This window comes from Nothobranchius furzeri, chromosome 2, assembly GCF_043380555.1.
Source record: "Nothobranchius furzeri strain GRZ-AD chromosome 2, NfurGRZ-RIMD1, whole genome shotgun sequence".
NCBI classification, from domain to species: Eukaryota; Metazoa; Chordata; class Actinopteri; order Cyprinodontiformes; family Nothobranchiidae; genus Nothobranchius; species Nothobranchius furzeri.
In genome coordinates, this window is record NC_091742.1 from 73,986,207 (window position 1) to 74,003,253 (window position 17,047).

Here is a 17,047-nt window from a genome sequence, read left to right on the forward strand (position 1 = left end):
ACTCCCATGCATGGTCCAAAAAGTGTAATTTGTACAACTTGTGATGTTTACAATGGGTAAACCTTCTTTGAAGGTCCTCATGTTTGTCACCACAGAAATGCTGAGCAAATTAACAGGCAGAAAATGTAACAATCGTGATACCCAAAGGCTAGAAGTCCAGTACCGAAAAGAAAAAAAAAAGCCTGCTCGTGTTACTGTCCTGTGCACCAAGAGTACTGGCGTTGCTAATGCGCTTGTGTGCATTGGTGGTCCAGTGGTAGGATTCTCGCCTGCCACGCGGGAGGCCCGGGTTCGATTCCCGGCCAATGCAACCTCTGTTGGATAGAATTCCAAGGCCTGTCCAATGCATCGATCAAAGTTAGAAGTCATCTATACTCCAAGTCTCTCATGTGACAGGCAGTGATTCGCTCACCAATACGAATATCGACGTCTTACTCTTCATGCGCCTATTCCTCAACTGGCCTTTTGAAACATCTATGCCAACAGATGGCATTGCATGATGTGCAACAATTGTCGTCAGACAGCATTTATTGGTTACCCTTGGAGCTGTGGCAATGAGTAAAGATGGTTTGAACATCCTAAAGGTTTCCACCACAGAAATGCTGAGAAAAACGACATATTAGGAAGAAACCCTGTGTTCCAATGGCTGTCCTAAATGACAGCTAAAAAACATATCAAATGATCAATCACTGCAGTTCAACGAATAAGTGTAAATGAAGACACGGTGGTGCAGTTGATATGGAAAGCAAGCTAAAAAATGTTGATTTATGCATTCAGGTTCAACTTACAAAACGACTTACAGTTAAATTGAGTTCCAACAAGATGCCGTATCAAAATACAAAAAGCTTCCATTACAAACATGTAGAGACCTCAGGGGCAATGAGAAAAACAAGTAGAAATAACTATTGTGAAAAGAAAATGAAGGCTGCACATTTTACTGTGCCATGCGTGATACGTGCAGGCCATAAAGGTTAGCGTGTCCTGTTTGGTAGACCAGTGGTAGCATTCAACAGCTGCCACGCAAGAGACCTGGGGTTAAATACCAGCAGTTGAAGTGATGGTCAAGTGCAAAATTGGCCATTTTGTTCAATGCATCAAGCTAAAGTTAACTGCAGTCTCCCCATCGGGGAATCGAACCCCGGTCTCCCGCGTGATAGGCGGGGATACTGTCCACTATACTAACGAGGAACTCACATTCTGTATTAGCGAACTACTCACCCGCTATATAAATGTCACTGGCTGGCTTTGCATGACTGGCAATGTGCATGGTCCAAAAAGTGTTATTTGTACAACTTGTGACTTTTATTGATAGGTAAATCTGATTGTCAAACAGAGTTACCTCACCCTAAATGTTTGCAGGAATTCCTTTCTGCCTGAGGGCTTCCTTTCTGCTTGAGGTACTTATTTACATTAAAATGTTTGCAGCAACTCCTTTATGCTTTAGGCACTTTTGTTCTATTATATGGAGGCCAAACCGGCCAGACCGGGAGTCTCTTCTGCAGGAACACCGTCTTGCCCTGGCCAAGAGACTCGTTGATCTATTATCTGAAGAATCCCTTTTGTCTTCTGTGGATTCCTGAGGCCAAGGGGGTTTTTGAGGAATTTATGGGTGTGTGTGTGTTCTTGCAAATAAATTCACTCCAGAGTTTCGACTCGGGGTGAGAGGAAACTGGTTTTCGACTGGTGTGGATTGATTCTTCTCACCCTTTGCAAAGTATCTCACACTTTGCAAAGTATGTGTTTGTTGTCTGTTTAAGGTTGTTTACAATGTACCAAATTATCAATCTAATCCCTCTGTGTGTGCTCTGAGTTTTCTTTGAGGTAATACAGGACAAATAAAAATTACCCAACGTTTTTGGTGCTGAAACCCGGGAAAGCAGATCCCTTCAGTGGGAGTTCGCCTTCGGAGAGCCGCATGAAGCCACTTCCTCATCAATGTCCGGGGGGCTGAGAATTGCCCCATCGGCCGGCTGTTTATCTCCGCAGACGAACTTCCATTAAAAGGCTCTCGAGCACAGACTCAGGGCGAGTCTGCCACTCAGGGAGAGAGTGAGTACCTAAATTAAATTGCACCCTTTAACTTTTTAATAACCAGTTGACAGTGTGGTTTTACGCTGGTGGTGATTTTGCCATCCACGCACGAAAGACGTTTCGGGCCTCGGTTAAGGGCTGGACTGATAGCCGCAGGACCTTGTCCTGGACTCCCATGCATGTTCCAAAAAGTGTTATTTGTACAACTTGTAATGTTTACAATGGGTAAACCTTCTTTGAAGGTCCTCAAGTTTGTCACCACAGAAATGCTGAGCAAATTAACAGGCAGAAAATGTAACAATCGTGATACCCAAAGGCTAGAAGTCCAGTACCGAAAAGAAAAAAAAAAAAGCATGCTCGTGTTACCGTCCTGTGCACCAAGAGTACTGGCGTTGCTAATGCGCTTGTGTGCATTGGTGGTCCAGTGGTAGGATTCTCGCCTGCCACGCGGGAGGCCCGGGTTCGATTCCCGGCCAATGCAACCTCTGTTGGATAGAATTCCAAGGCCTGTCCAATGCATCGATCAAAGTTAGTAGTCATCTATATTCCAAGTCTCTCATGTGACAGGCAGTGATTCGCTCACCAATACGAATATCGACGTCTTACTCTTCATGCGCCTATTCCTCAACTGGCCTTTTGAAACATCTATGCCAACAGATGGCATTGCATGATGTGCAACAATTGTCGTCAGACAGCATTTATTGGTTACCCTTGGAGCTGTGGCAATGAGTAAAGATGGTTTGAACATCCTAAAGGTTTCCACCACAGAAATGCTGAGAAAAACGACATATTAGGAAGAAACCCTGTGTTCCAATGGCTGTCCTAAATGACAGCTAAAAAACATATCAAATGATCAATCACTGCAGTTCAACGAATAAGTGTAAATCAAGACACGGTGGTGCAGTTGATGTGGAAAGCAAGCTAAAAAATGTTGATTTATGCATTCAGGTTCAACTTACAAAACAACTTACAGTTAAATTGAGTTCCAACAAGATGCCGTATCAAAATACAAAAAGCTTCCATTACAAACATGTAGAGACCTCAGGGGCAATGAGAAAAACAAGTAGAAGTAACTATTGTGAAAAGAAAATGAAGGCTGCACATTTTACTGTGCCATGCGTGATACGTGCAGGCCATAAAGGTTAGCGTGTCCTGTTTGGTAGACCAGTGGTAGCATTCAACAGCTGCCACGCAAGAGACCTGGGGTTAAATACCAGCAGTTGAAGTGATGGTCAAGTGCAAAATTGGCCATTTTGTTCAATGCATCAAGCTAAAGTTAACTGCAGTCTCCCCGTCGGGGAATCGAACCCCAGTCTCCCACGTGACAGGCGGGGATACTGTCCACTATACTAACGAGGAACTCACATTCTGTATTAGCGAACTACTCACCCGATATATAAATGTCACTGGCTGGCTTTGCATGACTGGCAATGTGCATGGTCCAAAAAGTGTTATTTGTACAACTTGTGACTTTTATTGATAGGTAAATCTGATTGTCAAACAGAGTTACCTCACCCTAAATGTTTGCAGGAATTCCTTTCTGCCTGAGGGCTTCCTTTCTGCTTGAGGTACTTATTTACATTAAAATGTTTGCAGCAACTCCTTTATGCTTTAGGCACTTTTGTTCTATTATATGGAGGCCAAACCGGCCAGACCGGGAGTCTCTTCTGCAGGAACACCGTCTTGCCCTGGCCAAGAGACTCGTTGATCTATTATCTGAAGAATCCCTTTTGTCTTCTGTGGATTCCTGAGGCCAAGGGGGTTTTTGAGGAATTTATGGGTGTGTGTGTGTTCTTGCAAATAAATTCACTCCAGAGTTTCGACTCGGGGTGAGAGGAAACTGGTTTTCGACTGGTGTGGATTGATTCTTCTCACCCTTTGCAAAGTATCTCACACTTTGCAAAGTATGTGTTTGTTGTCTGTTTAAGGTTGTTTACAATGTACCAAATTATCAATCTAATCCCTCTGTGTGTGCTCTGAGTTTTCTTTGAGGTAATACAGGACAAATAAAAATTACCCAACGTTTTTGGTGCTGAAACCCGGGAAAGCAGATCCCTTCAGTGGGAGTTCGCCTTCGGAGAGCCGCATGAAGCCACTTCCTCATCAATGTCCGGGGGGCTGAGAATTGCCCCATCGGCCGGCTGTTTATCTCCGCAGACGAACTTCCATTAAAAGGCTCTCGAGCACAGACTCAGGGCGAGTCTGCCACTCAGGGAGAGAGTGAGTACCTAAATTAAATTGCACCCTTTAACTTTTTAATAACCAGTTGACAGTGTGGTTTTACGCTGGTGGTGATTTTGCCATCCACGCACGAAAGACGTTTCGGGCCTCGGTTAAGGGCTGGACTGATAGCCGCAGGACCTTGTCCTGGACTCCCATGCATGTTCCAAAAAGTGTTATTTGTACAACTTGTAATGTTTACAATGGGTAAACCTTCTTTGAAGGTCCTCAAGTTTGTCACCACAGAAATGCTGAGCAAATTAACAGGCAGAAAATGTAACAATCGTGATACCCAAAGGCTAGAAGTCCAGTACCGAAAAGAAAAAAAAAAAAGCATGCTCGTGTTACCGTCCTGTGCACCAAGAGTACTGGCGTTGCTAATGCGCTTGTGTGCATTGGTGGTCCAGTGGTAGGATTCTCGCCTGCCACGCGGGAGGCCCGGGTTCGATTCCCGGCCAATGCAACCTCTGTTGGATAGAATTCCAAGGCCTGTCCAATGCATTGATCAAAGTTAGTAGTCATCTATATTCCAAGTCTCTCATGTGACAGGCAGTGATTCGCTCACCAATACGAATATCGACGTCTTACTCTTCATGCGCCTATTCCTCAACTGGCCTTTTGAAACATCTATGCCAACAGATGGCATTGCATGATGTGCAACAATTGTCGTCAGACAGCATTTATTGGTTACCCTTGGAGCTGTGGCAATGAGTAAAGATGGTTTGAACATCCTAAAGGTTTCCACCACAGAAATGCTGAGAAAAACGACATATTAGGAAGAAACCCTGTGTTCCAATGGCTGTCCTAAATGACAGCTAAAAAACATATCAAATGATCAATCACTGCAGTTCAACGAATAAGTGTAAATGAAGACACGGTGGTGCATTTGATATGGAAAGCAAGCTAAAAAATGTTGATTTATGCATTCAGGTTCAACTTACAAAACGACTTACAGTTAAATTGAGTTCCAACAAGATGCCGTATCAAAATACAAAAAGCTTCCATTACAAACATGTAGAGACCTCAGGGGCAATGAGAAAAACAAGTAGAAATAACTATTGTGAAAAGAAAATGAAGGCTGCACATTTTACTGTGCCATGCGTGATACGTGCAGGCCATAAAGGTTAGCGTGTCCTGTTTGGTAGACCAGTGGTAGCATTCAACAGCTGCCACGCAAGAGACCTGGGGTTAAATACCAGCAGTTGAAGTGATGGTCAAGTGCAAAATTGGCCATTTTGTTCAATGCATCAAGCTAAAGTTAACTGCAGTCTCCCCGTCGGGGAATCGAACCCCGGTCTCCCGCGTGACAGGGGGGGATACTGTCCACTATACTAACGAGGAACTCACATTCTGTATCAGCCAACTACTCACCCGCTATATAAATGTCATTGGCTGGCTTTGCATGATTGGCAATGTGCATGGTCCAAAAAGTGTTATTTGTACAACTTGTGACTTTTATTGATAGGTAAATCTGATTGTCAAACAGAGTTACCTCACCCTAAATGTTTGCAGGAATTCCTTTCTGCCTGAGGGCTTCCTTTCTGCTTGAGGTACTTATTTACATTAAAATGTTTGCAGCAACTCCTTTATGCTTTAGGCACTTTTGTTCTATTATATGGAGGCCAAACCGGCCAGACCGGGAGTCTCTTCTGCAGGAACACCGTCTTGCCCTGGCCAAGAGACTCGTTGATCTATTATCTGAAGAATCCCTTTTGTCTTCTGTGGATTCCTGAGGCCAAGGGGGTTTTTGAGGAATTTATGGGTGTGTGTGTGTTCTTGCAAATAAATTCACTCCAGAGTTTCGACTCGGGGTGAGAGGAAACTGGTTTTCGACTGGTGTGGATTGATTCTTCTCACCCTTTGCAAAGTATCTCACACTTTGCAAAGTATGTGTTCGTTGTCTGTTTAAGGTTGTTTACAATGTACCAAATTATCAATCTAATCCCTCTGTGTGTGCTCTGAGTTTTCTTTGAGGTAATACAGGACAAATAAAAATTACCCAACGTTTTTGGTGCTGAAACCCGGGAAAGCAGATCCCTTCAGTGGGAGTTCGCCTTCGGAGAGCCGCATGGCGCCACTTCCTCATCAAAGTCCGGGGGGCTGAGAATTGCCCCATCGGCCGGCTGTTTATCTCCGCAGACGAACTTCCATTAACAGGCTCTCGCGCACAGACTCAGGGCGAGTCTGCCACTCAGGGAGAGAGTGAGTACCTAAATTAAATTGCACCCTTTAATTTTTTAATAACCAGTTGACAGTGTGGTTTTACGCTGGTGGTGATTTTGCCATCCACGCACGAAAGACGTTTCGGGCCCCGGTTAAGGGCTGGACTGATAGCCGCCGGACCTTGTCCTGGACTCCCATGCATGGTCCAAAAAGTGTAATTTGTACAACTTGTGACGTTTACAATGGGTAAACCTTCTTTGAAGGTCCTCATGTTTGTCACCACAGAAATGCTGAGCAAATTAACAGGCAGAAAATGTAACAATCGTGATACCCAAAGGCTAGAAGTCCAGTACCGAAAAAAAAAAAAAAAGCCTGCTCGTGTTACTGTCCTGTGCACCAAGAGTACTGGCGTTGCTAATGCGCTTGTGTGCATTGGTGGTCCAGTGGTAGGATTCTCGCCTGCCACGCGGGAGGCCCGGGTTCGATTCCCGGCCAATGCAACCTCTGTTGGATAGAATTCCAAGGCCTGTCCAATGCATCGATCAAAGTTAGAAGTCATCTATACTCCAAGTCTCTCATGTGACAGGCAGTGATTCGCTCACCAATACGAATATCGACGTCTTACTCTTCATGCGCCTATTCCTCAACTGGCCTTTTGAAACATCTATGCCAACAGATGGCATTGCATGATGTGCAACAATTGTCGTCAGACAGCATTTATTGGTTACCCTTGGAGCTGTGGCAATGAGTAAAGATGGTTTGAACATCCTAAAGGTTTCCACCACAGAAATGCTGAGAAAAACGACATATTAGGAAGAAACCCTGTGTTCCAATGGCTGTCCTAAATGACAGCTAAAAAACATATCAAATGATCAATCACTGCAGTTCAACGAATAAGTGTAAATGAAGACACGGTGGTGCAGTTGATATGGAAAGCAAGCTAAAAAATGTTGATTTATGCATTCAGGTTCAACTTACAAAACGACTTACAGTTAAATTGAGTTCCAACAAGATGCCGTATCAAAATACAAAAAGCTTCCATTACAAACATGTAGAGACCTCAGGGGCAATGAGAAAAACAAGTAGAAATAACTATTGTGAAAAGAAAATGAAGGCTGCACATTTTACTGTGCCATGCGTGATACGTGCAGGCCATAAAGGTTAGCGTGTCCTGTTTGGTAGACCAGTGGTAGCATTCAACAGCTGCCACGCAAGAGACCTGGGGTTAAATACCAGCAGTTGAAGTGATGGTCAAGTGCAAAATTGGCCATTTTGTTCAATGCATCAAGCTAAAGTTACCTGCAGTCTCCCCGTCGGGGAATCGAACCCCGGTCTCCCGCGTGATAGGCGGGGATACTGTCCACTATACTAACGAGGAACTCACATTCTGTATTAGCGAACTACTCACCCGCTATATAAATGTCACTGGCTGGCTTTGCATGACTGGCAATGTGCATGGTCCAAAAAGTGTTATTTGTACAACTTGTGACTTTTATTGATAGGTAAATCTGATTGTCAAACAGAGTTACCTCACCCTAAATGTTTGCAGGAATTCCTTTCTGCCTGAGGGCTTCCTTTCTGCTTGAGGTACTTATTTACATTAAAATGTTTGCAGCAACTCCTTTATGCTTTAGGCACTTTTGTTCTATTATATGGAGGCCAAACCGGCCAGACCGGGAGTCTCTTCTGCAGGAACACCGTCTTGCCCTGGCCAAGAGACTCGTTGATCTATTATCTGAAGAATCCCTTTTGTCTTCTGTGGATTCCTGAGGCCAAGGGGGTTTTTGAGGAATTTATGGGTGTGTGTGTGTTCTTGCAAATAAATTCACTCCAGAGTTTCGACTCGGGGTGAGAGGAAACTGGTTTTCGACTGGTGTGGATTGATTCTTCTCACCCTTTGCAAAGTATCTCACACTTTGCAAAGTATGTGTTCGTTGTCTGTTTAAGGTTGTTTACAATGTACCAAATTATCAATCTAATCCCTCTGTGTGTGCTCTGAGTTTTCTTTGAGGTAATACAGGACAAATAAAAATTACCCAACGTTTTTGGTGCTGAAACCCGGGAAAGCAGATCCCTTCAGTGGGAGTTCGCCTTCGGAGAGCCGCATGGCGCCACTTCCTCATCAAAGTCCGGGGGGCTGAGAATTGCCCCATCGGCCGGCTGTTTATCTCCGCAGACGAACTTCCATTAACAGGCTCTCGCGCACAGACTCAGGGCGAGTCTGCCACTCAGGGAGAGAGTGAGTACCTAAATTAAATTGCACCCTTTAATTTTTTAATAACCAGTTGACAGTGTGGTTTTACGCTGGTGGTGATTTTGCCATCCACGCACGAAAGACGTTTCGGGCCCCGGTTAAGGGCTGGACTGATAGCCGCCGGACCTTGTCCTGGACTCCCATGCATGGTCCAAAAAGTGTAATTTGTACAACTTGTGATGTTTACAATGGGTAAACCTTCTTTGAAGGTCCTCATGTTTGTCACCACAGAAATGCTGAGCAAATTAACAGGCAGAAAATGTAACAATCGTGATACCCAAAGGCTAGAAGTCCAGTACCGAAAAGAAAAAAAAAAGCCTGCTCGTGTTACTGTCCTGTGCACCAAGAGTACTGGCGTTGCTAATGCGCTTGTGTGCATTGGTGGTCCAGTGGTAGGATTCTCGCCTGCCACGCGGGAGGCCCGGGTTCGATTCCCGGCCAATGCAACCTCTGTTGGATAGAATTCCAAGGCCTGTCCAATGCATCGATCAAAGTTAGAAGTCATCTATACTCCAAGTCTCTCATGTGACAGGCAGTGATTCGCTCACCAATACGAATATCGACGTCTTACTCTTCATGCGCCTATTCCTCAACTGGCCTTTTGAAACATCTATGCCAACAGATGGCATTGCATGATGTGCAACAATTGTCGTCAGACAGCATTTATTGGTTACCCTTGGAGCTGTGGCAATGAGTAAAGATGGTTTGAACATCCTAAAGGTTTCCACCACAGAAATGCTGAGAAAAACGACATATTAGGAAGAAACCCTGTGTTCCAATGGCTGTCCTAAATGACAGCTAAAAAACATATCAAATGATCAATCACTGCAGTTCAACGAATAAGTGTAAATGAAGACACGGTGGTGCAGTTGATATGGAAAGCAAGCTAAAAAATGTTGATTTATGCATTCAGGTTCAACTTACAAAACGACTTACAGTTAAATTGAGTTCCAACAAGATGCCGTATCAAAATACAAAAAGCTTCCATTACAAACATGTAGAGACCTCAGGGGCAATGAGAAAAACAAGTAGAAATAACTATTGTGAAAAGAAAATGAAGGCTGCACATTTTACTGTGCCATGCGTGATACGTGCAGGCCATAAAGGTTAGCGTGTCCTGTTTGGTAGACCAGTGGTAGCATTCAACAGCTGCCACGCAAGAGACCTGGGGTTAAATACCAGCAGTTGAAGTGATGGTCAAGTGCAAAATTGGCCATTTTGTTCAATGCATCAAGCTAAAGTTAACTGCAGTCTCCCCGTCGGGGAATCTAACCCCGGTCTCCCGCGTGATAGGCGGGGATACTGTCCACTATACTAACGAGGAACTCACATTCTGTATTAGCGAACTACTCACCCGCTATATAAATGTCACTGGCTGGCTTTGCATGACTGGCAATGTGCATGGTCCAAAAAGTGTTATTTGTACAACTTGTGACTTTTATTGATAGGTAAATCTGATTGTCAAACAGAGTTACCTCACCCTAAATGTTTGCAGGAATTCCTTTCTGCCTGAGGGCTTCCTTTCTGCTTGAGGTACTTATTTACATTAAAATGTTTGCAGCAACTCCTTTATGCTTTAGGCACTTTTGTTCTATTATATGGAGGCCAAACCGGCCAGACCGGGAGTCTCTTCTGCAGGAACACCGTCTTGCCCTGGCCAAGAGACTCGTTGATCTATTATCTGAAGAATCCCTTTTGTCTTCTGTGGATTCCTGAGGCCAAGGGGGTTTTTGAGGAATTTATGGGTGTGTGTGTGTTCTTGCAAATAAATTCACTCCAGAGTTTCGACTCGGGGTGAGAGGAAACTGGTTTTCGACTGGTGTGGATTGATTCTTCTCACCCTTTGCAAAGTATCTCACACTTTGCAAAGTATGTGTTTGTTGTCTGTTTAAGGTTGTTTACAATGTACCAAATTATCAATCTAATCCCTCTGTGTGTGCTCTGAGTTTTCTTTGAGGTAATACAGGACAAATAAAAATTACCCAACGTTTTTGGTGCTGAAACCCGGGAAAGCAGATCCCTTCAGTGGGAGTTCGCCTTCGGAGAGCCGCATGGCGCCACTTCCTCATCAAAGTCCGGGGGGCTGAGAATTGCCCCATCGGCCGGCTGTTTATCTCCGCAGACGAACTTCCATTAACAGGCTCTCGCGCACAGACTCAGGGCGAGTCTGCCACTCAGGGAGAGAGTGAGTACCTAAATTAAATTGCACCCTTTAATTTTTTAATAACCAGTTGACAGTGTGGTTTTACGCTGGTGGTGATTTTGCCATCCACGCACGAAAGACGTTTCGGGCCCCGGTTAAGGGCTGGACTGATAGCCGCCGGACCTTGTCCTGGACTCCCATGCATGGTCCAAAAAGTGTAATTTGTACAACTTGTGATGTTTACAATGGGTAAACCTTCTTTGAAGGTCCTCATGTTTGTCACCACAGAAATGCTGAGCAAATTAACAGGCAGAAAATGTAACAATCGTGATACCCAAAGGCTAGAAGTCCAGTACCGAAAAGAAAAAAAAAAGCCTGCTCGTGTTACTGTCCTGTGCACCAAGAGTACTGGCGTTGCTAATGCGCTTGTGTGCATTGGTGGTCCAGTGGTAGGATTCTCGCCTGCCACGCGGGAGGCCCGGGTTCGATTCCCGGCCAATGCAACCTCTGTTGGATAGAATTCCAAGGCCTGTCCAATGCATCGATCAAAGTTAGAAGTCATCTATACTCCAAGTCTCTCATGTGACAGGCAGTGATTCGCTCACCAATACGAATATCGACGTCTTACTCTTCATGCGCCTATTCCTCAACTGGCCTTTTGAAACATCTATGCCAACAGATGGCATTGCATGATGTGCAACAATTGTCGTCAGACAGCATTTATTGGTTACCCTTGGAGCTGTGGCAATGAGTAAAGATGGTTTGAACATCCTAAAGGTTTCCACCACAGAAATGCTGAGAAAAACGACATATTAGGAAGAAACCCTGTGTTCCAATGGCTGTCCTAAATGACAGCTAAAAAACATATCAAATGATCAATCACTGCAGTTCAACGAATAAGTGTAAATGAAGACACGGTGGTGCAGTTGATATGGAAAGCAAGCTAAAAAATGTTGATTTATGCATTCAGGTTCAACTTACAAAACGACTTACAGTTAAATTGAGTTCCAACAAGATGCCGTATCAAAATACAAAAAGCTTCCATTACAAACATGTAGAGACCTCAGGGGCAATGAGAAAAACAAGTAGAAATAACTATTGTGAAAAGAAAATGAAGGCTGCACATTTTACTGTGCCATGCGTGATACGTGCAGGCCATAAAGGTTAGCGTGTCCTGTTTGGTAGACCAGTGGTAGCATTCAACAGCTGCCACGCAAGAGACCTGGGGTTAAATACCAGCAGTTGAAGTGATGGTCAAGTGCAAAATTGGCCATTTTGTTCAATGCATCAAGCTAAAGTTAACTGCAGTCTCCCCGTCGGGGAATCTAACCCCGGTCTCCCGCGTGATAGGCGGGGATACTGTCCACTATACTAACGAGGAACTCACATTCTGTATTAGCGAACTACTCACCCGCTATATAAATGTCACTGGCTGGCTTTGCATGACTGGCAATGTGCATGGTCCAAAAAGTGTTATTTGTACAACTTGTGACTTTTATTGATAGGTAAATCTGATTGTCAAACAGAGTTACCTCACCCTAAATGTTTGCAGGAATTCCTTTCTGCCTGAGGGCTTCCTTTCTGCTTGAGGTACTTATTTACATTAAAATGTTTGCAGCAACTCCTTTATGCTTTAGGCACTTTTGTTCTATTATATGGAGGCCAAACCGGCCAGACCGGGAGTCTCTTCTGCAGGAACACCGTCTTGCCCTGGCCAAGAGACTCGTTGATCTATTATCTGAAGAATCCCTTTTGTCTTCTGTGGATTCCTGAGGCCAAGGGGGTTTTTGAGGAATTTATGGGTGTGTGTGTGTTCTTGCAAATAAATTCACTCCAGAGTTTCGACTCGGGGTGAGAGGAAACTGGTTTTCGACTGGTGTGGATTGATTCTTCTCACCCTTTGCAAAGTATCTCACACTTTGCAAAGTATGTGTTTGTTGTCTGTTTAAGGTTGTTTACAATGTACCAAATTATCAATCTAATCCCTCTGTGTGTGCTCTGAGTTTTCTTTGAGGTAATACAGGACAAATAAAAATTACCCAACGTTTTTGGTGCTGAAACCCGGGAAAGCAGATCCCTTCAGTGGGAGTTCGCCTTCGGAGAGCCGCATGGCGCCACTTCCTCATCAATGTCCGGGGGGCTGAGAATTGCCCCATCGGCCGGCTGTTTATCTCCGCAGACGAACTTCCATTAAAAGGCTTTCGAGCACAGACTCAGGGCGAGTCTGCCACTCAGGGAGAGAGTGAGTACCTAAATTAAATTGCACCCTTTAACTTTTTAATAGCCAGTTGACAGTGTGGTTTTACGCTGGTGGTGATTTTGCCATCCACGCACGAAAGACGTTTCGGGCCTCGGTTAAGGGCTGGACTGATAGCCGCAGGACCTTGTCCTGGACTCCCATGCATGTTCCAAAAAGTGTTATTTGTACAACTTGTAATGTTTACAATGGGTAAACCTTCTTTGAAGGTCCTCAAGTTTGTCACCACAGAAATGCTGAGCAAATTAACAGGCAGAAAATGTAACAATCGTGATACCCAAAGGCTAGAAGTCCAGTACCGAAAAGAAAAAAAAAAAGCATGCTCGTGTTACCGTCCTGTGCACCAAGAGTACTGGCGTTGCTAATGCGCTTGTGTGCATTGGTGGTCCAGTGGTAGGATTCTCGCCTGCCACGCGGGAGGCCCGGGTTCGATTCCCGGCCAATGCAACCTCTGTTGGATAGAATTCCAAGGCCTGTCCAATGCATCGATCAAAGTTAGAAGTCATCTATATTCCAAGTCTCTCATGTGACAGGCAGTGATTCGCTCACCAATACGAATATCGACGTCTTACTCTTCATGCGCCTATTCCTCAACTGGCCTTTTGAAACATCTATGCCAACAGATGGCATTGCATGATGTGCAACAATTGTCGTCAGACAGCATTTATTGGTTACCCTTGGAGCTGTGGCAATGAGTAAAGATGGTTTGAACATCCTAAAGGTTTCCACCACAGAAATGCTGAGAAAAACGACATATTAGGAAGAAACCCTGTGTTCCAATGGCTGTCCTAAATGACAGCTAAAAAACATATCAAATGATCAATCACTGCAGTTCAACGAATAAGTGTAAATGAAGACACGGTGGTGCAGTTGATATGGAAAGCAAGCTAAAAAATGTTGATTTATGCATTCAGGTTCAACTTACAAAACGACTTACAGTTAAATTGAGTTCCAACAAGATGCCGTATCAAAATACAAAAAGCTTCCATTACAAACATGTAGAGACCTCAGGGGCAATGAGAAAAACAAGTAGAAATAACTATTGTGAAAAGAAAATGAAGGCTGCACATTTTACTGTGCCATGCGTGATACGTGCAGGCCATAAAGGTTAGCGTGTCCTGTTTGGTAGACCAGTGGTAGCATTCAACAGCTGCCACGCAAGAGACCTGGGGTTAAATACCAGCAGTTGAAGTGATGGTCAAGTGCAAAATTGGCCATTTTGTTCAATGCATCAAGCTAAAGTTAACTGCAGTCTCCCCGTCGGGGAATCGAACCCCGGTCTCCCGCGTGACAGGCGGGGATACTGTCCACTATACTAACGAGGAACTCACATTCTGTATTAGCGAACTACTCACCCGCTATATAAATGTCATTGGCTGGCTTTGCATGATTGGCAATGTGCATGGTCCAAAAAGTGTTATTTGTACAACTTGTGACTTTTATTGATAGGTAAATCTGATTGTCAAACAGAGTTACCTCACCCTAAATGTTTGCAGGAATTCCTTTCTGCCTGAGGGCTTCCTTTCTGCTTGAGGTACTTATTTACATTAAAATGTTTGCAGCAACTCCTTTATGCTTTAGGCACTTTTGTTCTATTATATGGAGGCCAAACCGGCCAGACCGGGAGTCTCTTCTGCAGGAACACCGTCTTGCCCTGGCCAAGAGACTCGTTGATCTATTATCTGAAGAATCCCTTTTGTCTTCTGTGGATTCCTGAGGCCAAGGGGTTTTTTGAGGAATTTATGGGTGTGTGTGTGTTCTTGCAAATAAATTCACTCCAGAGTTTCGACTCGGGGTGAGAGGAAACTGGTTTTCGACTGGTGTGGATTGATTCTTCTCACCCTTTGCAAAGTATCTCACACTTTGCAAAGTATGTGTTCGTTGTCTGTTTAAGGTTGTTTACAATGTACCAAATTATCAATCTAATCCCTCTGTGTGTGCTCTGAGTTTTCTTTGAGGTAATACAGGACAAATAAAAATTACCCAACGTTTTTGGTGCTGAAACCCGGGAAAGCAGATCCCTTCAGTGGGAGTTCGCCTTCGGAGAGCCGCATGGCGCCACTTCCTCATCAAAGTCCGGGGGGCTGAGAATTGCCCCATCGGCCGGCTGTTTATCTCCGCAGACGAACTTCCATTAACAGGCTCTCGCGCACAGACTCAGGGCGAGTCTGCCACTCAGGGAGAGAGTGAGTACCTAAATTAAATTGCACCCTTTAATTTTTTTATAACCAGTTGACAGTGTGGTTTTACGCTGGTGGTGATTTTGCCATCCACGCACGAAAGACGTTTCGGGCCCCGGTTAAGGGCTGGACTGATAGCCGCCGGACCTTGTCCTGGACTCCCATGCATGGTCCAAAAAGTGTAATTTGTACAACTTGTGATGTTTACAATGGGTAAACCTTCTTTGAAGGTCCTCATGTTTGTCACCACAGAAATGCTGAGCAAATTAACAGGCAGAAAATGTAACAATCGTGATACCCAAAGGCTAGAAGTCCAGTACCGAAAAGAAAAAAAAAAGCCTGCTCGTGTTACTGTCCTGTGCACCAAGAGTACTGGCGTTGCTAATGCGCTTGTGTGCATTGGTGGTCCAGTGGTAGGATTCTCGCCTGCCACGCGGGAGGCCCGGGTTCGATTCCCGGCCAATGCAACCTCTGTTGGATAGAATTCCAAGGCCTGTCCAATGCATCGATCAAAGTTAGAAGTCATCTATACTCCAAGTCTCTCATGTGACAGGCAGTGATTCGCTCACCAATACGAATATCGACGTCTTACTCTTCATGCGCCTATTCCTCAACTAGCCTTTTGAAACATCTATGCCAACAGATGGCATTGCATGATGTGCAACAATTGTCGTCAGACAGCATTTATTGGTTACCCTTGGAGCTGTGGCAATGAGTAAAGATGGTTTGAACATCCTAAAGGTTTCCACCACAGAAATGCTGAGAAAAACGACATATTAGGAAGAAACCCTGTGTTCCAATGGCTGTCCTAAATGACAGCTAAAAAACATATCAAATGATCAATCACTGCAGTTCAACGAATAAGTGTAAATGAAGACACGGTGGTGCAGTTGATATGGAAAGCAAGCTAAAAAATGTTGATTTATGCATTCAGGTTCAACTTACAAAACGACTTACAGTTAAATTGAGTTCCAACAAGATGCCGTATCAAAATACAAAAAGCTTCCATTACAAACATGTAGAGACCTCAGGGGCAATGAGAAAAACAAGTAGAAATAACTATTGTGAAAAGAAAATGAAGGCTGCACATTTTACTGTGCCATGCGTGATACGTGCAGGCCATAAAGGTTAGCGTGTCCTGTTTGGTAGACCAGTGGTAGCATTCAACAGCTGCCACGCAAGAGACCTGGGGTTAAATACCAGCAGTTGAAGTGATGGTCAAGTGCAAAATTGGCCATTTTGTTCAATGCATCAAGCTAAAGTTAACTGCAGTCTCCCCGTCGGGGAATCGAACCCTGGTCTCCCGCGTGATAGGCGGGGATACTGTCCATTATACTAACGAGGAACTCACATTCTGTATTAGCGAACTACTCACCCGCTATATAAATGTCACTGGCTGGCTTTGCATGACTGGCAATGTGCATGGTCCAAAAAGTGTTATTTGTACAACTTGTGACTTTTATTGATAGGTAAATCTGATTGTCAAACAGAGTTACCTCACCCTAAATGTTTGCAGGAATTCCTTTCTGCCTGAGGGCTTCCTTTCTGCTTGAGGTACTTATTTACATTAAAATGTTTGCAGCAACTCCTTTATGCTTTAGGCACTTTTGTTCTATTATATGGAGGCCAAACCGGCCAGACCGGGAGTCTCTTCTGCAGGAACACCGTCTTGCCCTGGCCAAGAGACTCGTTGATCTATTATCTGAAGAATCCCTTTTGTCTTCTGTGGATTCCTGAGGCCAAGGGGGTTTTTGAGGAATTTATGGGTGTGTGTGTGTTCTTGCAAATAAATTCACTCC

The 17,047-nt window shown here is 44.3% G+C and overlaps 13 non-coding genes across 13 annotated transcripts; 8 read left to right on the forward strand and 5 right to left on the reverse strand.

Annotated features, from left to right (window-relative positions):
• Positions 1 to 239: 239 nt before the first annotated feature.
• Positions 240 to 310, forward strand: trnag-gcc (transfer RNA glycine (anticodon GCC)). The gene has a single exon. It is a non-coding gene; the product is annotated as a tRNA-Gly (tRNA).
• Positions 311 to 1,116: 806 nt separating this feature from the next.
• Positions 1,117 to 1,188, reverse strand: trnad-auc (transfer RNA aspartic acid (anticodon AUC)). The gene has a single exon. It is a non-coding gene; the product is annotated as a tRNA-Asp (tRNA).
• Positions 1,189 to 2,441: 1,253 nt separating this feature from the next.
• trnag-gcc (transfer RNA glycine (anticodon GCC)) lies at positions 2,442 to 2,512 on the forward strand. Its single transcript has one exon. It is a non-coding gene; the product is annotated as a tRNA-Gly (tRNA).
• Positions 2,513 to 4,643: 2,131 nt separating this feature from the next.
• On the forward strand, positions 4,644 to 4,714 carry trnag-gcc (transfer RNA glycine (anticodon GCC)). The gene has a single exon. It is a non-coding gene; the product is annotated as a tRNA-Gly (tRNA).
• Positions 4,715 to 6,843: 2,129 nt separating this feature from the next.
• Positions 6,844 to 6,914, forward strand: trnag-gcc (transfer RNA glycine (anticodon GCC)). The gene has a single exon. It is a non-coding gene; the product is annotated as a tRNA-Gly (tRNA).
• An 806-nt stretch (positions 6,915 to 7,720) lies between these two features.
• On the reverse strand, positions 7,721 to 7,792 carry trnad-auc (transfer RNA aspartic acid (anticodon AUC)). Its single transcript has one exon. It is a non-coding gene; the product is annotated as a tRNA-Asp (tRNA).
• Positions 7,793 to 9,043: 1,251 nt separating this feature from the next.
• trnag-gcc (transfer RNA glycine (anticodon GCC)) lies at positions 9,044 to 9,114 on the forward strand. The gene has a single exon. It is a non-coding gene; the product is annotated as a tRNA-Gly (tRNA).
• An 806-nt stretch (positions 9,115 to 9,920) lies between these two features.
• On the reverse strand, positions 9,921 to 9,992 carry trnad-auc (transfer RNA aspartic acid (anticodon AUC)). The gene has a single exon. It is a non-coding gene; the product is annotated as a tRNA-Asp (tRNA).
• A 1,251-nt stretch (positions 9,993 to 11,243) lies between these two features.
• Positions 11,244 to 11,314, forward strand: trnag-gcc (transfer RNA glycine (anticodon GCC)). The gene has a single exon. It is a non-coding gene; the product is annotated as a tRNA-Gly (tRNA).
• An 806-nt stretch (positions 11,315 to 12,120) lies between these two features.
• trnad-auc (transfer RNA aspartic acid (anticodon AUC)) lies at positions 12,121 to 12,192 on the reverse strand. Its single transcript has one exon. It is a non-coding gene; the product is annotated as a tRNA-Asp (tRNA).
• A 1,252-nt stretch (positions 12,193 to 13,444) lies between these two features.
• On the forward strand, positions 13,445 to 13,515 carry trnag-gcc (transfer RNA glycine (anticodon GCC)). The gene has a single exon. It is a non-coding gene; the product is annotated as a tRNA-Gly (tRNA).
• An 806-nt stretch (positions 13,516 to 14,321) lies between these two features.
• Positions 14,322 to 14,393, reverse strand: trnad-guc (transfer RNA aspartic acid (anticodon GUC)). The gene has a single exon. It is a non-coding gene; the product is annotated as a tRNA-Asp (tRNA).
• A 1,251-nt stretch (positions 14,394 to 15,644) lies between these two features.
• On the forward strand, positions 15,645 to 15,715 carry trnag-gcc (transfer RNA glycine (anticodon GCC)). The gene has a single exon. It is a non-coding gene; the product is annotated as a tRNA-Gly (tRNA).
• Positions 15,716 to 17,047: the final 1,332 nt, after the last annotated feature.